Below are 23,807 nucleotides of genomic sequence, written 5' to 3' on the forward strand. Positions count from 1 at the left end.
CCTCCTGCCTCTGCTACTAACAGTCAGCCTCACACAAGTTACTTGGCCTCCTCAGGCCTCCGTTTCCTCCTGCGTAAAATGGGGCACGCAGCAGCTCCTTCCCAGCATCCTTCGAGGACTGAGTTAAGTGCTGTGAGCAGAGCCTGGTGCAGGGTGTGGGCTGGGCCGGGTGCTGCTGATGCTGCTGCCGCTGCTGCCGCTGCTGACTCAGTTGCTGCGGGTGGCAGGTGTGGCTGTGATTGGTGTTGAGGTAAAGGCGGCTGCAGCACCGTCCATCCTGTATGCCCCGGCTGACCCAGTCTAAGGCATTCAGGCCCTGCCACAGGTCCCAGATGTGTCAGGACATTGGTAGAGGAGAGCTGGGAGGACTCCAGGTCTGTGCCTGCCCTCCTGGCATGCTGAGCACCAGCGCAGAGCCCCGGACCTGACAGCGCTGCTGATGGACACGGCGGGGGGCCAGGCTGCCTGGGTTCGATCTGAGTCACTGAGCCATCCGTTCCAGGATTCCACAGATGGTGAGGAAAGAGGCCTTCGGGGTAGGGTTTCCACATGAAAACAGGAGGCCCAGCTAAATTTTAATCTCAGCTAAATAGTGAACACTAATTTTTTTAGCATAAGTATGTCCCAATTATTGCACCAGACATACATGTACTAAAAACATGTTGTTTATATGGAATTCAAGTTTAGATGAATTGAAATGTACCTACGTTTGGCTGGTGCTCAATATCTTTTAGTTACTAAATATGGGGCCCTATTTGGGGGAAGAGCATGGACAGGACCTAGAGAGGGTCTGTGGTCTGCTAAGGTTGGAAACAGGGCTGCAGGTGGGGAAATCAAGGCAGACCCTCTGGAAGGGGAACGGGTCTAGCCACAAGGTGCCAGCATAACTACGAGGTCGGGGGCACGTATTATGGGGAGGCTTCAGGGTATGGGGCCTGGGCCTGCATCCTGTCACCCTATTGACCCTAAGGCCTTGGAAAATCACTCTCTCGGCCTCCCTTTCCTCAGCTGTAAATAACGGGGCTCATCCTCGTGCCCCTCGCACTCAGGGCTGCGTCTGAGATGGACCCCACAGGGGAAGAGTCTGTAGCAGGAGGTGGAGTGATGGATGCCAATGTCCAGACAGACAGGATGGGAGCTCAGAGAAAGAAGTCTGCCTGCTGGGTGGATGTGAGGGCTTCCAGGGGGTGGTGACCTGGAGTTGGGCCCGGCAGGCTGAGCCAAGCTTTCTAAGCAGAAGCCCCCGAGAGCAGCACCAGGCGGTTTGAGGTTCAGATGGCCCCTCCTGGTCCCTCCTGTCACCCTGCCCAGCAGGGAACACGGTTGTCCCCCCAGCTCCCACAATGGCTGCTGATGTGCTGGAATCATCGAACACCATGATTTTTTAGCTCCTCTGCATGAGTGGCTTTGGCCTGGGGGCAGGGGCTCAGCTAAGGGGGAGGGCAGGGGAGAGACGGACGCCGATCAGCAGCCACAGGGCTGCCCTCCTCCCCTGCAAGTGCCCAGGGCTTGGAACCATCCAAGAGCTTCCTGCGGCTACCCCCTCTGATCTGTGAGTGTCCTGGCTTTGCCAACAGCCAGTGGCCCTCCCGAGAGCTGGTGAGGACTAGAAAGAAAGCCACAGAGCCCTAGGCCTGCTCGGCCCCTCATCATTTAGCACTGGGCTCATTCTGCGGCCGCCTGAAGGGCCTGCAAGGCCAGGGAAGCTGGTCCCATCCTCCAGGACGGCTTCTCCTCCGTGAGCTCTGCTGGCGCGGGTGCTGCCACAGCTGCTGGGGACTCGCTGCTTTGAGTCATCCTGGCTGGAGGGGAGGAAGCAGCCTCCTCAGAGCTGGGGCTGGCGACAGATTTCTCCTAATTGGCTTCTGAGCTTAGAGACTGACTCTCACAGCAGCGGTGACCGGGGACCGTGAGTCAGATGGGCAGAGAACAGAGAGGGAGGGAGGGAGGCATCCAGCAGTGCCAGAGAGGGGCTTGCAGCACTCAGGCCACCCTCGCTGCTGCAATGGGAGCCAGCAAGGCAAGGTCACAGGCGAGTAGGTGACGGCATGGAGCCGGAGGCTGGGCCAGCTGCAGCGCCGGCCAAGAGGAGTGGGGCCAGCCCTGATCTGGAGCCCTAGAGTGAGGTCAGGCTTCTGGGCCGGTCCTGTCCTTACGCCACGACCAAGTCCTGATATCCCGTGGCTCCGACCCTTGCTCCCACCACGTGGGCTGATCGTGAGATGTTTCTCGGTCACCTGCCTGGGATCGTTGACCTTGACGTAGGTAAATGAAGACCAAGTCTTACATCTCAGCTTTGCATCATCCCTGCCTCCTCGAGAGCCCAGCTCCTTGGAGGTCCATGTGCTCCCTGCCCCAATCCACTAACCCTCTGCTCCATGCATTTGTGGGGGCCGTCAGACACTCCGTGCTGATGGGACATTCTAGAAAAAGCCCCTCCAACACTCTTTCCTGCTGCTCACCAGCCGTCTGTTTCCTCCACCCGCATCCCCAGAAAGGAGGCGACTGGTGTGGGGTTCCAGCCCCACAGACCTCAGGGCCAGGCTGTACTGAGACATGCTTTCTGGCAGAGCATAGGGTCCTGACCCAGGTTGCAGGCCGAGGTTTCCATGGTGAAGCACATGGCCCGGCCTCCTTCCTTCCCTGCTCAGCTCTCCTCTCCCTGTCTGTAGGGGCTGCTCCCCGCTTCCTCCCTTCCCTTCTTCTCCTCTTCCCCTCTCCCCTCCATGCTCCACGCCCACAGAAGTTGCCTGACACACAGTCAAGGTCTAACGACGCTGACTCAGCCCCGCTGGCCCAGCCACCCCCTCCCCAGCATGGCGCAGCTCATTTCAGCCCCATGCCCCTGGGAGGCTGACTCACACGACTTCACTCACCCATAATGGGCTTGTGATGGTCGACGGGCCTGGCAGGGAAACAGGCCCTGTGTTCCTGAGATGACACGCAAATGCCTCCTGCACGAGGACAGATGTTTGTCATTAGCCAAGATGGGGCTGCACGCTACCCTCCTGCACAGCTGGACAGTGTGGTCCAGCGGCCTCGGCGAGGTCGGGTGTCAGGCTGTTGTCTTGGGTGTGACCCGCTCTGAGGCTTCTCCAGGGATCAGAGGGCAAGGGCTGAATGCCAGGAAGTGCAGGGCAGGCATGGCCAGGGCAGAGGTGCCCTCTGCTGTGCCCTCCTCTTCCTACATCCAAATCCTTCCCTTCCTGGGGCTTTGACCTCCTCCTGCAGGCCTGACCTCCTCATCCTGGGACCTGTGGAGAGGGCAGCGTGGCATTTGAAGTGCTTTTCAAGGATCTTTTGGTTTCAAGGGACAGAAACCCATCTCAACTGGCTCAAGCAAAAGAGGGAAGTCCCGGGCACCCCAACATTATCATCGCTGCCTTCTGTCTCTTCTTTCATCTTCCCTTTGAGAGGCCGCCATTCTCTGGCAGGCTGGGCCACACCTGGCTTATACCCAAGGATATAGCCAGCACAAGGCGAAGAGGTTTCCTCTCCCCTGACACTTCCAGGGAAAGTCCCCAAATGGAGTCCCATGATCACCTCCAAACCAATCACTGAGTCCAGAGGAGAGGCTCTGCTGACGGGCCAGGCAGGGCTGTGTGCTCATGCACAGGTGGGGCCTGGGGGCATGGCAACATCGTACACCACCACAGGGACGGAGCCGGGAAGAGAAGGCTCCCCCAGGAAGTGCTGGGTGCCACCCCAGAGGGGGATGGAGGCTGGGCATGCAAGAGGCCGAGACCTCTACTGCCCAGCTCCTATCTGGCTCTGACTTCAGTTAGCTGCCCTGAGCCCCCTCCTTGGGTCTCTGTGCCCTCCTTTCAGAAATGGAGCTCAGGCCAGGCTTTCCTCGCCATGTTATCAAGAACACAAATGAAAATATGTGCAACATGTGCCTTGCAGGCTGTAGCATGCAGATGTTACACGTGCCTTGCACACTCTAGCATGTAGACGTTACATGCGCCTTGCAGGCTCTGGAATGCAGATGTTACATGCGCCTTGCACGCTCTAGCATGCAGACCTTGTAATAAGATCGGGGTAAGCGATGACAGGAAGAGCAGTAATTCTAGGTGTCCTATGGTGATTCTGAAATGTAAAATCGTGTTAATTTGGCAAAGACAATTGAAACCTAGAATATCATCCGTGGATAGAAAGTCACTCCCCCCCACACAGCATACAGGAACTGGGAGAGTGTGGGGGTGGGAATGAGCGCTTTCCCTTCCCTGGTGTGGAAGAGGGAGGCAGAGGTTCAGAGAAGTCCTGAGTGGGTCTGACTGTCCCCAGGCCACCCTGCTCCACCTGCCGCTGCCGCCCCGCTGGCTGGGCCCCTGCTGAGCTTGAGGCCTGGTGTTCAGCAAGCTGCCTCGCATGCACTTCATCCTTACTCGTTCAGTCTGCACATCAAGCCTGTCGGGTGCGTATGAATGTCAGCCCACTTTACAGACGTGGAAACTGTTTTGCTGCGCCAGCCATCTCCAGAGGGTACCTTCCTCAGCGGGACCACTGCGGTCACCGGCCACATGGTCAGCTTTAGGCACCACTGTCAGAGGCTGTTAGAATAGGCACAGCTGGGTCTGTGACCCAGGAGCTGTGTAACTTGCCTAAGTTACCTGACCTCTCTGAATGTCAAGTTCTGATCAGTAGAGGGCGAGTGATACAGCTGGCATCTCAGGCCCCCTGTGGGTGCTGCGGGAACAGCCAGCGAGACTGCCTGCCAATGAGAGATGGTGGTGGAGTGGGATGAGGCCCCACAACTCCACACTGTCTAGGTGGGGGGGTGCAGAGGGCTGGGAAGCACTGGAGGGTCCCAGGGCAGGGGTAGCCACACTCATGCAGGGCTGCCAGGAGGAGGCTGCTGGGGGGACAGGCTGAGGGGACAAGCCAAGGGGACAGGCCAAGTGGACAGGCTGAGTGGATAGGCTGAGGGGACAGACCTGGTGGACAGGCGGGGTGGACAGGCCAAAAGGACAGGCTGAGGGTACAGGCCAATGAGACAGGCCTGGTGGACAGGCTGAGGGGCCAGGCTGAGGGGACAGACATGGTGGACAGGCTGGGTGGGCAGGCCGAGTGGACAGGCTGAGGGGACAGTCCAGGTGGACAGGCTGAGGGAATAGGCAAGGGGACAGGCCAGGTGACAGGCTGAGTGGACAGGCCGAGGGGACAGGCAAGGGGACATGCCAAAGGGAGAGGCTGACCGGACATGACAGGTGGTCAGGCTGAGGGGAGAGGCTGACAAGACAGGCCAAGGGGACAGGCTGAGGGGACAGGCCAGGTGGTCTGGCCAAGTGGACAGGCTGAGTGGTTAGGCTGAGGGGACAGACCTGGTGGACAGGCGGGGTGGACAGGCCAAAAGGACAGGCTGAGGGTACAGGCCAATGAGACAGGCCTGGTGGACAGGCTGAGGGGCCAGGCTGAGGGGACAGACATGGTGGACAGGCTGGGTGGGCAGGCCGAGTGGACAGGCTGAGGGGACAGGCCAGGTGGACACGCCAAGGGAACAGGCTAGGGGACAGGCCAGGTGACAGGCTGAGTGGACAGGCCGAGGGGACAGGCTGAGGGGACAGGCAAGGGGACATGCCGAAGGGAGAGGCTGACAGGACATGACAGGTGGTCAGGCCGAGGGGACAGGCTGACAAGACAGGCCAAGGGGACAGGCTGAGGGGACAGGCCAGGTGGTCAGGCCGAATGGACAGGTTGGGTTGTCAGGCTGAGAGGACAGGCTTGGTGGACAGGCCGAGAAGACAGGCAGATGGGACAGGCCTACGGGTCAGGCCATCTCAGGGAGTGGTGGCGGGGGTATTTGTGCAAACGCTCAGAGGCCAAGAAACTCACTGGTGGGTGGTGAGGGCTAGAGAGCCACCTGGCATGGCTGGGGCATGAGGCTCAAGGAGGGTGCAGGAGGTGGGCCATTAGATTCTGGCCACAGGGTGGGAGCCATCTATGCCAAGGGCAGTAGTGCAGATTGGATGTGTGAGTCACTGGGGGCCCATAAGGGGCTTAACTTGGGAAGCGCATAGCCAGGTGGGTGTGTTAGGGACAGCAGGGACTGGCAGGGTACTGGGAGGGGGTGTGCCTTGAGGTGGGGCGACAGAGAGGCTGTGGCTATGTCCAGAATGGGGCCAGCACCACAGCAGAGGCCTTGGGGGTGCAGGCAGGGATGCACTGGGTGGGATCCCAGGAAAGGACTTCCCAATGCTGCACCTGTAGTCTGTCCCGGTTCTGTAAATGCAGTGGGGAGTCCCAAGGACGAGTGCTCTATCCAGGCTTGTGCCTCTGCTGGGGGCTGGCGATATGGGTTGGGGCTGTGGTGGGGACATCTCAGTGGGTGAGCCTAGAAAGAAAGGGGCTGCAGGAGGGACTCACACAGAGGAGCCCACAGAACCTGTCCCCCTGGGGGCCTTCGGGGCCCAGAGGTCCCTGCCTAGCCAAGTTATTAACAGCATTGGTGGCTGTGGGTGGCATGGCCTGGGCAGGGTCCCCTCTGACTCACGCTGTGCCCTGAGAGGGTTCCCTTTCTGAAGAGCCCACAAGTGGGCAGGCTGGCTGGCTCCCTGGACAGCCTCGGAAGGGGTGGGGTCCACTCACTCTGCCCTGCTCACCTCGGCCACCCAGAAAGGCATCCAGGCCTGTGATTCTGGTCCTGAGGCATCACCAGCCTGGTGTGTGTGTTCCTGTGGGAATGAAGAAGGCAGGCGCCTGGAGCCCAGCACATCTGCTGTGGGGAGGACCTCCCTGTCCCCTGATGAGCTGGGCACAGGGGGAACCCAGGTTCTGCTCAGTCTTCCCACCTGGCCTCCGGTGCCATCCACACTGCCCCTCTGCCTCCTCCCCGGCTGCATGGACTGCACCTTGCCTGAGTGGTCTCCAGAGGTACCTCAAACACTCTCTGCATCTACTGCACCCTGCCACCCTCCTCGGCATTCTGCCTGGAGCAGAGCTGCTGCCTCACAGTCTTGGGAAGGATTCATGGGCCTGATGGGCCCATTTCACAGATGAAGACACTGAGACTCAGATGAGGGGTGCCAGGGTGGCCTGAGGTCCCTTAGCTCATGAGGGCCCTGGCTTGGGCTCCAGGGTGCCATCCTTCCCAAACCCATGGTCCACTATGGGGTGTGTGGTGCTTGTAGGGCAGGGCCGGGCTGTGAGACCAGACTGGCACATGGAGTCACGTTCTCACCCTGTGCTCCATGGAGCCCCCAGGGCCACAGTGGGCCGGGTGTGGGTGGTGTCAGGCCTGTGGCATGGTGGAGGCCAGTGGGACCCAGAATCCCATCCCCACAGCCCCTTCTGATTCGTGGGTGGTCCTGGGCTTCCTTGGAACAAAGGATTCCAGGCTCAGACACATCTGAAAGCCGGAGTAGGGTCTCCCGGGACCTCCTAGAGGGCAGTCTGTTTGTGGGGGCTCAGAAGGCTGGGCGTGAGCCCTGGTGGGATCTGAGAGCATCACCTCCAGCAGAGCGAGAGTGCCTGCCCCACACTGGGACTGCCTGGACTTGGGATCTGAAGCTGGGAGAGGGAAGCATTTGAGACCACCAAGACCAGCATGCCAGCTGTAAGCTCTGCTCCACCGCGAGAGGCAGGGGAGCCTGCAAGACACACTGGCTCCCGGAGAGGTTTCTGCACCGAGCAAGAGGCTTGGGCTGCAGGCTCCTCTCCCTCTGACGCCCCCCAGATGATACGGTTTCTGCAGCTCACTGGTGTTTCAAATTCTGAGGTTTAATAAGCTAAGATGCCAGGCTTCTAAGACAGTGTCAAAGATAAGATTTACCTATTTTACCCTAAACTTAATCAGAATAAAATTTGAGGTGATTTCTAGGAGTCTAAGCTTCTAAAAGGAAGCATCCTTAAGATTCTAAAACCCTAAGCTGATTTGTGGAGAAGATTGGATGATTCCATGCTTCTGAAAGCCTATGCTTCTGAGAGTCTGTGCTTTTAAGAGTCCAATATTCTCTAATTCTGTGTCTTCCATGAGGCCCGAGTGGCCAAGCATGGCTCAGGCGCTGAATGGCGACAATGCCCCCGCTGATGGGAGCTGCTGCTAATCTTCCCTTTGAGGGCCTTTGATGAGCTCTGGAGGCAGACGGGCGGCGTCTGAGCACAGCTGCTTCCATCAGAGGGGAATTTTGCTGAGCATCGGGGATTTGGAGGCTCAGGAGAGGAGCTAATAGCAGCTGCTTCTGGAGGGCGATTAGAATCTGGGGAAGAGAGAAGGCGTTAATAAAGCCAAGTGTAAAGCGCAAGGAGACACAGCCCCCAGAAAAATTAGCCACTGAAAAAGCCTCTGTGCCATAGGAGTGCACAACACATTCCCCTCATTCCTACGAGGGTCCCTGCCATCTCCCTCCCAGGCCACCTGCCCCTGAGACCCCTCCTGCAGAGTTAAATCCCATGTCCCCATAATGATTATCCTTTAGACTGGCAGACTGACACCTCTGGGAAGCCTTCAGCAGAGGGACAGCTTGGGGAAGAGTGCCCCTGCAAAAACTCTCCCTCTCCAGCCAGCAGTGCCTTGGGTCAGGACTTGGGAGATGAGCCTCTGTGTGTCCCAGGAGGGTCAAGTGTGGGTGTGAGAGGACTGAGGGAGGGACAGAGTTAGGGGCTTCCAGATATGGCTCAGCAATGTTTCTCCAGGCTGGGGTTCAGTGCCAACATCTCTCTTTTCATGCATGCTTTCACTTATTCATTCTTGCACTCATTCATTCATGCATTCATTCAACACCAGTGCTGGGCCAGGAACTGTGCCAGGATATCAAGATCAAGATGCCAGCAACATACCTCACAGTGCTCAGAATGTCAGCGTGTCCCAGGTGTGGTGCAGGCAGAGAGCAGGAGATGGTTCTGTTTTGCCGAAGGACCTGTGGACCCTGAAGCCTGGGCTGGAACACACTGCAAGGTCACACTGGCTGGGGGGCATCTCTGTATCATGAGGCACCATTGCAGCCTGGAGCCTTTCCACCAAGAGTCTCATGAGGGTAGGAAGCAATGAGTGGGCTGTCCTGGCTTGCCTGCTGGCCAGGCTTCCCGCCCCATTGGTCCCTCCTCTCCCAGCTGCAGCCTCTGCCCGGGGCCTTACCCAGGAGAGATTTAAGGACTTGAAGCATGCCCTGTGGACTTCTCAAGATCAAGGATCATGCTCCAGCATCATTCCTGGCCCTAGTAAATGTTGGAGGGTGTGAGACAGCTCCTTCCTGCCCTGTGGCCCTGGGCTTCACTGCTGCTGATGGGACTTTGGCCTTGCTCCCTGTGAGGCCCACAGACCCAAGTCTCTGCTGTGGTTTGGATGTGGTTTGCCCCCACGAGACCCAGGCCGAAGTTTAGTTGCCCATGGCAGTGTTGGGAGGAGAGGCCTAGCAGGAAGTGATGGGGTCATGGGGGTGGATGCCTCCTGAATGGATTGGTGCCATCTGGGGCGTAAGCTCTCACTCTCAGGATGGGGCGAGTTCCTTCTTGTGTTTGGTGCCTTTGCACACCACATTCCTTCCACTTTCCCTCATAAGTTGAAGAGCACCAAGCCCTCAAGGACGAGTTGCCTGGTCTTGGACTTCACAGCCTCCAGAATCGTGAGCCAAATAAACTTTTCTGTATCAATTACACAGCCTTAGGTATTTTGTTACAGCAAAACACTAAATAGACTAAGACAGCTTCCCTCTGCCAACTTGGCCCTGGCCTTGTGACTCTGTGGGGTCTAGGTGGCACCTGGTGTGTGAATACATCTACCTTGCTGGGCCCCCTGAGCCTGTGCTGCCATGATGTACCCACAGCCCAAACCCTGCTGGCTTGGACCTGGCCTGCTGGTCACCATGTCCCTTGGGTCTGGCATCTTCTCCCTAATGGGCATTCCCCCAGCCTCTGAGGCTTCATCAGATGATTTTCCAGAGTTGGGTGAGCCCTGGCCAGCTTCCCACCTGTATCTAGAAAGGTGGGAGTCTCCCTGCCCTTGGGCCTTCACACACCAGAGAACAAAACTCTTGAGTCTGCCCTGGCCTTTGTCCCCTCCCCTTCTCTCCTGTCCCTTCTATGGTGAGGTCAAATGGCTGGGTGAGGTGCAGATGGGGTAGGCCACTTATTCAGGGACTATGTGGTCCTAGGGGTATAGGCACCTGGTCCTCAGACCCTCAGCATGGGAGGGGTAGTGGAAACCATCTGGCCAGGCTGTTTAACCAACAAAGGAGTTGGCTTTTTGCCATGACGGGCCTGCTGGCTGGCTTACTGTAACTTCTGATGGGGCCAGGAGTTCAGCCTGCAGGACTGTCCTTTCCAGGGTGAACAGCCTTGGCCCAAGGGAAGTCTGGAGCATATGACACTGGCCTCCGCTACTGGCCCGATGCTGCCCGAGAGGGAGACGATGATGAGTGGCAGGTGTCACATGGGGTTGTGGTGCAGTAGGGCATGCAGCAACCCTACAGCTCATAACCAAAGCAATGGCTCTGTCCTTGGCAGCACTCAGTCCTAGAAGCCTGGCCAGTCCTCTCAGCAGCACACTGGCAAGGGCAAAAGGTGCGTGCTCTGAGCAATGTGAGCAGAGAGGGAGAGGGTTCAAGTGCCCCATCCTAACCCTGCAGGCCTGGGGTGGGGGCGTTGACGAGAGGGATGGCTTAGGTTTGCTGACTCCAGCATCGGAGAAGCACCCAAGCCTTTGGTCATCATCCTATCTCCCATCCAGGACAGGACAAAGGAGAAATCAGTGCCTCCGTGGAGCTTGAGATCACCTCTGAGGGCACTGGGGATTGGAGCCAGAGCCCCCACCTTTCTGCCCAAACAGTTCCAGAGGCAGGGACTCCTTCCAGATGTGAAATGTGCTGCCCAGGTGGACGGATTCCCCGCATGTCGCTTGCATCTTCTTCCGCAGAGCAGGCTGTCCCTTCTTGAACAAAAGAGCCCTTCAGAGGCTGGAGGGGAGCCTCAGACCCCTCAGCCCCACCCTCTCCACTCCTCCCTCCTCCAGGTGACAGGTTTTGAGTAGAGAGTGTGGGTAGCTGGAGCTTGGGGAGCGGCTGCTTAAGATGCACTCTGGGCACTAGGCTTTCTAATTCCCTCTCTGAGGCCTGTGCGGCCGAGATTGAAGAGCAGGTGTTTCCAATTAAATGGGGCCTTTCAATCTCTCCCTGGGCTGCGACTCCGTGCAGGCTCATTCATTGGCCCTGAACTCGGCTCCATGCAGAATTTCTCTGGGCGGGTGGCTTCAGCAGGCTGAGGCTGCAGAATCCTGAATTTCAAAGGCAGTTCTGCCCTCTTCTCCACAGCCCCAGCCTGAGCATGCCCAGCTGGTCCAGTGTGCAGGAAATCTCCTTCCCCAGGGTTACCCGGTGGGTCTTGGTACAGGTCACCCTGACAGGTCTGAGATGCCAGGGAATCCAGTGGCAAAGGGAATCACTGCCAGCGGCTCTCAGAGGGCTCATGCTTTATGGCTACATCTGGCCCTGAGAAATGGGCTCTGGAGGAGGGGAGCAGGCAGCAGGCAGGCCCCACAGCAGCAGGGGAGCAGCCCGGTGAATTTACAGCCCTTGCAGGCTGGGTTTCCCAGCTCAGCTGTCAGGGCCTGTCAGACTTAGCACCTTTCAGAATGGGAGGCGGGAGGAGGGGTGCACACAGCAGAAGGCTGGCTGGTGCCCTGCCAGAAGCCGGGACTGCAAACACAGAGGCACAGAATCCATAATGAAGGTCATCAGGAGGTTTTAGGATTTATTTGGCATTCCTGTGCCAGGTACTGAAATACAATAGCACGTGTAGAAGGAGCGTGTCTGGGGGCCTGACCAGGGCAAGGCTCAGTAGCCACTGATGCTCGAGCTTGCCTCACAGCTTAGTATCGTGATTAGGATTGGCCTCAGGACCAGCGTGGAGATGCTAGAGCTGGACAGTCTTGCTCCCGTTTCACAGGAGAGGGTGGCGGGGGTGCGGGCGGGGTTGGCACGTCTGTGCTTTCTCAAGGTCACGTTGTGGATGCTGTAAAACCAGGGTCTGGGGGAGACCGTCTTTGGCCCTGGAAAGGCTGGGACCTGCCCATGGGCGAGGTCCCATGTGGCCACTGGGGACTATTGGTTCCTACCCCACCATCCCTCTGCTGGGTTCCCCACCCTGCAGACGTGGGCTCAGCCCCTCAGCATCATGCCCAGGTACTCAGTCAATCCTGTGATTATCACTGGGCTCTGTGGTTGGCAGAGAGAGGGAGGCCATTCTGCCTCCCTGCCCCCCAGTGGAGGTGGGAGCGAGCTGACCATGGCCCACAGTGGAGGTGGGAGTGAGCTGACCGTGGCCCACAGTGGAGGTGGGAGCGAGCTGACCGTGGCCCACAGTGGAGGTGGGAGCGAGCTGACCATGGCCCTCAGTGGAGGTGGGAGTGAGCTGACTGTGGCCCTCAGTGAGGTGGGAGCGAGCTGACTGTGGCCCCCAGTGGAGGTGGGAGCGAGCTGACCATGGCCCACAGTGGAGAGCAGCTGCAGCAGGGGCACACTACTGCCTGGATGGCCAGATCAGGGAGGCTTCTCAGGAGGAGTATTTTAAAGGGCTCTTAAGGAGTGGGTAGAAATTCCATGACCCAAGGAAGGATAGAGGGTTCCTGTGGGAAGGCGGGGGAGGCAGGGGAGCCCTGGAGAGACGAGGCGGGGCAGGTGGGAGGGAGCTAGAGTGCAGGTCCTCACACACTGTGCTCAGTGAGCACTGGGCAATGAGACTCCATTCAACCTCCGGGATGGGTGCCTAAGGGCCACAAGGTCAAAGGTGAGCTTGCATCTGTCTCCAGGCAGCCCTGGGGGCTTGGGCGGCAAGAAGGCAGGAGGTCAATACAATAGCCCAGGTGGGACCCAGGAGGTGTCCTTGAAGGTTATCTGGGAGCCAGAATGAGGAGACTTGGCCCAGGGCCTCTGTAGCCCACCCCGAGCAGCTGATGGGGAGGGGAGTGAGGAGGCAGCTGTGGTTCTCACCCTTCACTGTGGCTGGAGGGTCTGGGTGGGAAGGGGTTGCAGGGAACAGGCATGTTACACTCTGAATGCGGAGCGGGAAACATGGAAGGATTCATTGTCGGGAGACTGGGGAGGGACGGGCTCTGCCGGTGGAGGGCTTTGAATGCACACTAGAGAGTTTTGATTTTATTCTTCTTGAATTTCCTTCTTCTAAACAGGGACCCACTTGGGGTCTCTGAGCATGAGCTGGGTGCAGGACTGTACCTGGGCTAGTCCAGGGTTAACTGCCCACAGTGGCAGCCTGATTCGTCCCAGAGGGGCTCACTCAGCAGGCTGGAGCTCTGTCCAGGCAAGAGGCAAAGAGGGGAAGAGCGGGGCTTGGGGGATGCGAGAGGAACGGGAAGGCACCTGGCTACTGCAGACACTGAACCTTCTGGTCTTATGGCCTGGGAGTGTGGGAGAGGCTGCAGGGTGAATGACCAGAGCCCAGGGATGGATGGAGCCTGGGGAAGAGCTGCTCTGAGTGTGGGGGAGTGGGGAGGGGCTGAGGGAGGGGCCGCAGCTGGCCACCACTTACCACCTTCCACTTTCCACGGCTCCTTCAAGGCTCCTGCTTGGGGGAAGCCCAGCAGGCGTCACGAGGCCAGAGCCTGGTCAACCAACATGTGACAGGACTGTGGCTGGGCAGAGCAGGGCTCAAGGACTCGCGGGGGCCCAGCCACTGTCACACGTCAGCCCACTCAGAGTCCACTGTGTCCAGAGCTAAGAGGGCGCACGGCACACATGGATCACCGAGGCTGAGTAGGGTCAGCCACGTGTCCCCTGCACACAACTCAGCAGGGGTGGCACTGGAGGTCAAACCTGCCTCTCTTATTGTCCCCACAACCCCACTGTCCCTACAAGGCCAGGTGACCCTCCCACAGCCCACATTACACCTGACGCTGCCATCACCCATGCCCTCACGTACTTTCCAGGCTCCTCAGGTGCTCTGTGGGGTCCTCCCTTCCCTTCCTCCATCCGTGCCTCCCTGCTTGCTGGTCCTGGTGGCCTTGCCATTGCCATCCTCTCTGTCTGTCACGTCTCAGCCCTTGGCTCATGCAACACCCCCAAGAGAGGCCATCCTGACCCCATGGACGCCACCACACCTTGGGCTGGAGGGTCTTCTCCACGGCACCCCTCCTTCCTGATGATAGATAGATAGATGGATATGATACATGGATAGATGACAGATAAATAGATAGATATGATAGATAATAGATAAATATAAGATAAATATGATAGATGATAGATATGATATAATAGATATGATAGATGGATAGATATGATAGATGATAGATGCATAGATGATAGATAAATATGAGATAGATAGATGATAGATGTAATAGTAGATAGGTAGATAAGTAGGTAGACAGTAGATAGGTAGATAGATAATAGATGATATGTAGATAGATAGATAGGTAGGTAGGTAGATGTAGGGAAATAGAGACAGAGAGAGAGAGAAACAGAGACAAAGAGAGAGGTGGGAACCCAGGTTCCTTTGGGCCCTCTGCATCTAGATGACGCTTTCAGTGAGTGTGATGGACAATTGAGGGAGGCACAAGGGAACAGGCACCCCCACAGAGGAGGACCTGTGGCCACCCCTCCTTGCCCGGCCACCCTCCTTGCCATGTCACCCCTCAAGGCCAACCCGTGCATGTGGGGGTGCATGACCAGCTGACATGGGAGCGTGGGTCAGCCCCAGGGCCGAGGGGGCAGTGGGTGAGCCAAGATCCCGGAGCATGACAAGGGCCCCGGCAGCTGATGGGCAGGGGAGTGAGCTGGGCAGGCCTTGGTTCTCACTCTTCACTGCAGCTGGAGGGTCTGGTGGGAAGGTGGGTGCAGGGAGCAGGCATGTCAGACTATGAATGCGGAGTGGGAAACACGGAAGGACTCGTTGTGGGGAGACTAGGGATGGACGGGGTCCGCTGGTGGAGGGCTGGACCAGCAGGTCCAGGCTCTAGGGCCAGAGCCAGGGAGGGAGAAGCGGCTCCATGCTCTGTCCTGCTGGCTTTCTGTGTCCTTCCTGGAAGGCCTTGCTCTGGTCTGTCCACAGCAGGCATCTGCCCGGAGTGGACAATGGGTCACCTCACACATCACAGCACACATGTGGCCACCAGCCCCGCTCCCCTGGCCTTATCATCATGCCACTGACAGCATGGACAGCAGCCACATGGCTGTCACCATCATCCCCTGGTGCCTGCGCTCCCAGACGGACACACCAGAGGCTCAAGGCTCAGGCGAAGCTCCCAGAGATCACTCCTGCCTGAGCCATCACTCCCCAAGGAGGAAGGAAGGTGGGCCTGCCTGGAAGTCCTTGCCCCGGGCTCCACACAGAGCTCAGGCCTGCGTCTCCCCACCTTTCCCTGCCCCCGCGCCTCCTGGCCCTTTGAGGGACGCCTAGCAGGAGTATGGCAGGAAAACAAGATGCCTCTGAGGGCCGTGCCTTCATCAGCGCCTGCAGGCTCTCAGGAGGGGCTGTAAAGGGGCCCATCCAGGGTGCCGGTTAGCACGCAGGATGCTCAGAGCATATGTTGTGCTATTTCTGTTTTTCAATAAAATCAACATTAAAAAATTTTAACAAAACCCCAGGCACCACTGAGAGCAATTAGCATTGCATCGTGGACCAATTGGTGGCTTTGCAGATGCACGCAAGCGCGGCTGCCTCGTGCTGCGGCCCAACCCTCCTCTGTGACTAACGGGCCAGCTAAGGGGGAGCCAGGCTGTGTGCAGGACAGCCCAGCCTGTGCGCCTGCCCAGTGTTTGGGGCTAGGGGTGGAATCTCTCATTGCAGAGCCAGCTACAGTCATCTTTCTGATCCCCTTCCCGGCCTAAGCAGCATTCTGTAGCCAGGTACAAGAAACGCTCAGTGTGTGACCAGGATTCAGGGCTCAGCCCACGACCGGTGATGAAGAATAAATCTGCAACCAGACATTAGGGCTCACTCTATGACCAGGGATCAGAATCTGGGATGTTATGAGGATCAGGGCTCAGTCTGTGACTGGGGTCAGGGCTCAGTATGTGACCAGCGCTCAGTCTGTGACTGGGGTCAGGGCTCAGTGTGTGACCAAGGCTCAGTCTATGACTGGGGTCAGGACTCAGTGTGTGACCAGGGCTCAGTCTGTGACTGGGTGGGGTCAGGGCTCAGTGTGTGATTAGGATTAGGACTCAGCCTGTGCCCTCTTCTTCTTTATCCCCAGCCCCTCCTGTCCTGATGATGCTGCAGCAACACTGGGCTGTGTTGTGAACCTTGAGCTCACCAAACACTGTTCTGACTCAGGGACCTTTGTAACTTTTGTTCTCTGCCTGAAAAAATATATATATTTTTTCCAAGTTACTAGGCCTTTCTCTTTTTTAGTTCTCCACTCAGACTCAGGTCCTGATAGAGCTCTCCCCTGTCCACCCCACAGCAGCCTCTTTATTTCCTCCAGGACACTCACCATAATCTAATCACAGAAATTCCTTTGAAAAATATGGGCAGAGGAGTGGAGTCTCAGTCCTGGGAGATAAAGCAAGCAGGAAAGGTCAGGCAAATGGTCTTGGTCCCGTTTTTGCTTCTTTCTGGCTCCAGGTCCAGGCCTGGTTTCTACTTGGTCTGGATTTGGGATGCTGGGGCCTGGGGGCCCCTGCTGGACCTCTCAATAGGGCTGCCTCCTCCTCATCTGCCTGTCATCCTTCCCACGGGCCCACTGCTCCATACTCGGCCCCACTCGCCTGCTGGGAGCTCCTGTGCTGGGGGCTAGTTCCACCAGGGCTCGATTACAGGCAGCAGCACTGAGAAGGGAACCCACACTCCTTAACAGTCACCTTTGTGTTAAAATCATCTTTTTAAAAGTGAAACATTTCCAACATGCAGAAAAGTACAAAATGTAAATAGGCACATAGGAAAACTCTATTCCAAACACACAGGTGTTAGCAGGTAACCATATTCCTTTGCATTTTTCTTAAATGACCAAAGAAAGACCACCTTACTGATATGGGCGGGGCCTCCTTCCTGCCTCTGCCTTCCTCTGACCTCACAGGCCAAGGCTGCCCTGAAGTTAGCATTTTTCATGACAAAGGGACATGCAGGGATTGGTAGTGATGCCCTGGCCAGCGGTGCTGCAGCCGGACACTCTGTGCCTGCTTCCCTGGGGAGTTAGGCTGGGCAGAAGCAGGCCCAAGATTCCTGTGCACTGCGCCTCTCATCCAGCTGACGCCAAGCAGTTTGGCAGACCGTGGCCCGCACACGCAGGGCCTGCTGCTCGTGGGGGTGGGCTCACTGAGGGGCCTGCCTTACAGGAGCAAGTAGACATCTCGAGGTGCAATGCCACCTGGACCCAAGGGTGCTGGCGGGGTGTGGGGGGAGGGAGGGAGAATAAAGCTCCACTGAACGTCTCTGCCTGTGTGTTTTGCACGGCCATGTATTAAACTGTATTTAACTAGACACGTATTAACATGTATCAGACTAGACATGAGTTCATACTGATGTCTCCTCCAGGCCCCTGTTCTCTCAGGTGTGACCTGTGGGCGAGCTTGCTGGGCCATGGGAAGGTGTGTGAGTCACTTTATCCCTGCCTGCTTGCTGCTCCTGGAGTTTCCCCAGGGAGGCTGGGTCATTACCAACTAAGGGAAATGCCAGCCTGGTGGCGAACACAGCTCTGTCTCTGTCTTGGAGCAGTGTGTGCATGTGTGTGTGTGTGTGTGTGCGCGCGCATAACTAAAACTTTACGATTAGAATACCATCCGATTTACAGAAAAGTTGGGAGAATATTACTGAGTTCCCATATGCCTTCTACTCTTGGCTCATGCTGTTACTAACATCTTCCATTCGCATCACGTATTTGTCACAGTTAATGAACTAATGCTGATACACTCTTATGAACTGAAGTCCCTGCTTTATTAAACTTTCCCTTGTTTTTGACCTCATGTCTTCTTGTGTTCCGGAATCCCACCCAGACACCACATCACATTTAGCCGCCATGTCTTTTCAGGACCCTCTTGGCTCTGGCAGTGTCTCAGACTTTCCTTGGTTTTGAGAACCTTGACAGTTTGAGGAGTACTGATCAGGTATTTCGTAGTTTTCCTTGATTGGAATGTGTTTGGGGCTATGGGTTTTGAGAGGAAGACCACAGAGGCAAATGCCCCTCTCATCACATCATACCAAGGGCGACCACGTCTTAGTCAGCTTGGGCTGCTGGAACAAAATGCCACAGCCTGGGAGGCTCATAACCACTGAAATATATTCCTCAGAGTTCTGGAGGCTGGAAGCTGGAAGTTCAAGATCCAGGACAAGCTCTCTCAGATGGTGCCGTCCAGCTGCATCCTCACGTGATGGAAGGGGTGAGGGAGCCCACTGGGGTCTCTTTTCCAAGACCACTCATCCTCATCCCACTTCCAAGGGCTCCACCCTCAGTACTGAATCACCTTCCAAAGGTCCTGCCTCCTAAACCAGCACCTGGGGGGTTACAGCTGCATCTGTGAATTTTGGGAAGGCCACAAACATCGGACCATGGCAGGTACAAGCTATCCACGTGACTGATGGCTGATGGATGTTGACCTTGGTCCTTGGGCTGAGGGCATGTTTGTTGTGTTGTTTCTGCCTGTCATCCCCACACCCCATTCCCATTCTACATTCCTTGGAATGAAATCACCATGTACAACCCGCACTCGAGGAGTTGGGGGTTATACTCCATTTCCTTGAGGCAGCGTATCTATGAAAATTATCTAGAATTTGGGGGCATAGGAGCTTTGACTATTGTTCCTCATTTATTCAACAGTTTATTTATATCGATGTGGACTCACGCATATTGATTTTGTACTTTGGGTTATAATCCACTACAACATTATTTATTACACTTTGCTCAGATGGTTCCACTTTGGCCACAGGGAGCTTTCTGTTGGCTTCCATGTCCCTGGGACACACCCTGTCATCGGGTTTTGTTGGAGCACTTCCTTACTTTCTGGCACAGTGAGATGCTCCAGCCTCATCTTGTCTATTTCCTGCCCCAGACCTAGTGCGGCATTTCTCCCCAGGAGCCATTTCTCCCAGGAGCCCTGGATCTTTTAATTGGAGAATGGCAGAAACCAAGATCAAGGCGCTAGGTGTGCTCACTGCTACTGGGGTGTCATTGCTTCTAGGTCCTCTCAGCCAACAGAGCAAGGAAATAGCTGTGTATCAAAGAAGTTGTGTATGTATACATGTAAACATCTCTATGTGTATCCATCTTTATTTGTATTAAACTAGGCACGAGCTCATACTGATGTCTCCTCCACTAACCCATGCCCATATGGATCCTTCTAGCCTCTTCCTCTTGTTTATCTGTGAACTACCTCTCTGGCACTGAAAAAAAGGTTCCCACCGCCCAGCATCCACTCACTTAGCTGTGCAATCCCAGAATACATAAATAGGGGCTTCATGTTTGTTAAGCCACATTCCTGTGAGAGGCAACTTTTCAACTGGAGAACAGTACTCATGTGCAGTTCCTTTTCAGTGACTTCTTTCACTTAGCAATATGCGTGTAGGATTTACGCATGTCATTGCACAGCTTGATAACTATTCCTTTTATTGCTGAATCATATTCCATTGCATGGAAGTGTTCGTTTCTTTATCCACTCACCTATTAAAGGACACTTTGGTTGCTTCCAGTTTTGGGTGAGAGTAAATAAAGCTGCTATCAACATCCGCATGCAGTTTTTTGTGTGGATATAAATTTTCACATCAGCTGGGTAAATAGCCATGGGCATGATTGCTGGATAATACGGTAAGACCATGTCTAGCTTTGTAAGAAGTTTCCACACTATGTTTCGCTGTGGCTGCACAGAACCACCCCCTTTTCTCTCACTTGTTCACATGCGTGAACAGGAGAAAAGGGGGTGGTTCTGTGTAGCCACAGTAAATTGTGTCTCTGAAGGGGAGAGAATCAGCTCTCAGGCCCTTGGTCAGAGAAGATTATGGCCACAGCACTCATGCTGAGATTTGGTGGGAGAAGAAGAGGGCATGGAGCGATCGCATGGCCCACAGTTGAGATCTTCATTTAGAATTACAGAAACCATCCCTTACCTTCCACCTTTACTCATGCTGAGATTTGGTGGGAGAAGAAGAGGGCATGGAGCGATTGCATGGCCCACAGTTGAGATCTTCATTTAGAATTACAGAAACCATCCCCTACCTTCCGCCTTTAGAGGACACTAGCCAATGGCTGCCGCATGATCAAGGGCTGGCGACGTGCAGCGTGTATCCTAGGGGAAGGAGGATGGCCTGGGTCCCTTACTCTCTGTAGGCCAGCCTGTGCCTGGGCTTCCACTGTGCAGACTCTCAGGGTGCAAACAGCAGAAAAACACAGTACAAGACCACCCCACTCCAAGCCGTGTCCACCCCGGAGAGCCTGGCAGTGCAGAAGGGAAGTGTGGTTGGCAGAATTTCAGGATGGCCTCCAAGATCCCCTCCCCTATCTGTGTGCCTGTCCAGTATAATCCTTTCCCTCGAGTGTGAATGATGGATAGATTCTGTTATGTGGCAAACGGTGTGGGAGCCACTCCCATGACTATGCAACGTTACTGAAGACTCCACTCTGGTGCACAGAGGGAGCCTTCCTGGCCAGCATGGAGGGAAGGAAGGAGCCTGGTTGCGAATTGTCTTTGGAGGTGTCCCGGGGGACCTCAGTCACTGAATTCCACCAACACCATGAGTGAGCCTGAACACGGACCTGGAGTCCAGATGGGAGCACAGTCTGACAGACAGCGGGACTGCAGCCTGTGAGACCCGGGCGGGACACCCGCCTACCCTCTGCATAGATCTCTGATCCGTGTAAACCAGGAAATAATAAATCCGTGTTGCTCTAAGCCACCCTGTTCGTGGTCATCTGTCACACTGCAAGAGACCCTCAATACAGGAAGCCTCAGACCTCCAGCTGCTCTGCCCTCAAGGCCTGCTGCTGGGTCATTGTGTGTTTCCATGTGGCACCTATTTTTCAGTGAAGGGGAAAGGGGACTTAGGTTTAACCAAACGTGAGGTTTAGGAGAAACCCTAGCCATCTTTCATAGTCATCAAATTACGCATCATGTCTAAATGTGCCAAAAAAGTCAAGTCCGTATGAAAAGCAGCCTCCTTAATTCTGTGAATAACTGCCATTGGCCAGGCCAGGAGAATGTGAGAAGATGCCCTAGATTCTGGCTGTGAAAAAAAACACGGACTCCAACTTTGCTATTAAAGAGAAGCAGTGAGGTTGAATGTAGACTCTCATAGGGAAAGACATTATGTGTATGTTAAACTGAGTGTTTCTCTTTTGCCCTCAACAAGCTGTTATGAAATCAATGGTGTATCTTGCAATCTGGCAAATATAAGAGTCAAAACAATGTATTTTCAGCAATATAAGAATACACCAAATTTGTTTACAAAATTTAATGCAGCAAATCTTCTCCCACCAGCAAGTCAAAGTTACCCCCAAACCATATCAGAGCACCCTCCCTCCTTCCTTTCCATGTCCTGTGCAGGGCCCCAGGAAAGGGTCTCACTGAGGCATCGGACTGAAACAGGGTATTTCTTTGGTATCCTCTGCAGGGAGACCCATCCAGGGTGCGGCTGCAAGGCGATATGAATACAGATCCTCCCTGGTTCCTGCTTGGCCCATATTTCCAAAGTACCTCACCGCAATCAGGACAGAAAAGAACTTGCCATCGCCAGCACGAGCAACAGAAACACAGCTGCGTGCCTGGGGCCACGCAACCCCATGGCAGCTTGCAATCAAAGATCCCTCCCTCACCTCCTTGAGCTGACAAAATCACAAGACGGGGCTCCCTTTTCTGAGTCAGTTGTTCTGCACCGCACGTCTCAGCCTGTATCACTCTAGAAAGCAGGGCCTGAGACCGTGGCTTGAATGCAGAGTTTTCTGAGGCAGCTTTCTCAGGAGCAGGAGTGGGTGGCCTGGAGCCGGGAGCAGGGAAACGAGGCGGGCCAAGTTGAGGGGCGCTGCAGAGCTGGGTGCTGGTGTGGACAGCGGGGTTCCATCCAGCTGGGGCCTGGGAGGAGCCCCCCCAGCGTGCCTCAGAGTCGTCCACCCAGGGGTGGGGGGCACATGTGCACACTGGTTCTCTGTCCCCAGGGGCACGGGTTGCCTTGTGGGGTGTTCACGTCCGCACTCCTCCAGCTCATGCAGCCCCACTAGTCTGGCAGGTGTCTGAGGTCTCAGGGTTGCTGAAACAGAGTGCCCCACGCTGGGCAGCCTCTTGGCTCTGGAAGTCAGCATCAAGGCATTGGCGGGTTGGGTCCTTCTGAGGGCCAGAGGGAAGGATCCATTCCAGGCCTGCCTCCTTGGCTTGCAGAGGACAGTCCTCACCTTCATGCAGCGCTCTCCCCAGGTGTGCGCCTGTTTCCAAATCTCCCTTTTCATAAGGACGCAGTCACATTGGTCACCCCAATGACTCCATCTTGAATTAATTAATTACATCTTCAAAGACTCTATTTTTAAATAGGGTTACTTTCTGAGGTATTGGGGATTAGGATGTCCAGATATGAATTTTGGGAGCACACATGTCCACCCATAATGCCAGGACAGAAGACATGAGACATTCACAGCAGGACAGGCAAAGTGCCGGGAAGCTGGCCCTCGTGGAGCCTCTGCTGCGGCTGGAGTGAGAGTCAGGAAGACACAAGGCCAGGCCCATGGCAGGCAGGGCAGTCCCCTCTGTACCAACAGCAGCAGCCCCAGGCCATACTGTTCTCCATAAACCATCACCACAGGATGCTGCTAACAGCAAACAGTCCCTATGAGTCCAGGGAACCCTCTCGCTGTAGGTGACCTCTGCAGGGCCATAAGAAGCACAGAGGGCCCTGGGGATTCATAGATGACCTCTAAAGAGGACTCTGCATCACTTCACTGAGCATTGTTTCAGTGCTCGTAGGGTGGGCATCCTGCAGAGGGTGCCATGGGAGCCCCAGCCCTCCAACATTGATGCTCAGAATGCTCATGTTCGCATTGCAGAAATCCCAGTGCCATCTTCAGCCTCAGGAGGCAGAGAGGGAGCCTGCAACAAGCATCCAGATGTGCGGAGCAGCCACTGGAGACTCCTCTGTGCAGCCTCCAGCTGGGCCCTTGTCTCATCCCCCTTAATTCCAGGAGCACTGCCTTAACAGCTTGGTAATTTCCAACAAGTCATTATCATTTGCTTGTGGCTAGAGTGGAAAGAAGGTGGAGTGTGTGTGCATGTGTGTTTGTGTGTGTTGGGGAGGAAGTGTGGGGAAGAGAGGAGAGAATGGAAAATCTGTTTACAATTAGTTACCTCTCCATCTTGGTCCGCTCTTAATGAGATAATTAGATGCCATTTGAGGAGAAGCATTTAGCTTATTTGTGGCTATTAATCCCCTGATGTGCTCTTACTCCTTCAGGAGGTCTCCAAGAACGTTAACATATGGGCTTTCCAGAGGGGCAGGCAAGGTCTGGAACTGCAGACACAGCAGCTGCTGCCTCTTACTATCACCGCCTTCATCATCACCACTATGATCACCATCATCATCACCATCATCACTGCCATTACCATCATCATCATCACCATCATCACTGCCATCATTACCAACATCATGACCATCATAACCATCATCACTGCCATCATCACCATCATCACTACCATCGTCACCATCATCATTACCATCATCACCATCATCATCACCATCATCACTACCATCATCACCATCATCATTACTATCATCACCATCATCATCACCATCATCACTACCATCATCACCATCATCATTACCATCATCACCATCATCATCACCATCATCAACACCATCATCACTGCCATTATCACCATTACCATCATCATCACCATCATCACTGCCATCATTACCAACATCATGACCATCATAACCATCATCACCATCATCATTAC

General features: G+C 55.4%; 1 long non-coding RNA gene across 1 annotated transcript; it reads left to right on the forward strand.

The window, feature by feature from the left end:
- The first annotated feature begins 119 nt into the window (after positions 1–119).
- LOC117981526 (uncharacterized) lies at positions 120–20,699 on the forward strand. The gene is made up of 3 exons (XR_004673103.3): positions 120–515; positions 18,171–18,436; positions 20,503–20,699. It is a non-coding gene; the product is annotated as an uncharacterized LOC117981526 (long non-coding RNA).
- Positions 20,700–23,807: the final 3,108 nt, after the last annotated feature.

The sequence above is a fragment of the Pan paniscus genome, chromosome 7 (assembly GCF_029289425.2).
Source record: "Pan paniscus chromosome 7, NHGRI_mPanPan1-v2.0_pri, whole genome shotgun sequence".
NCBI lineage: Eukaryota > Metazoa > Chordata > Mammalia > Primates > Hominidae > Pan > Pan paniscus.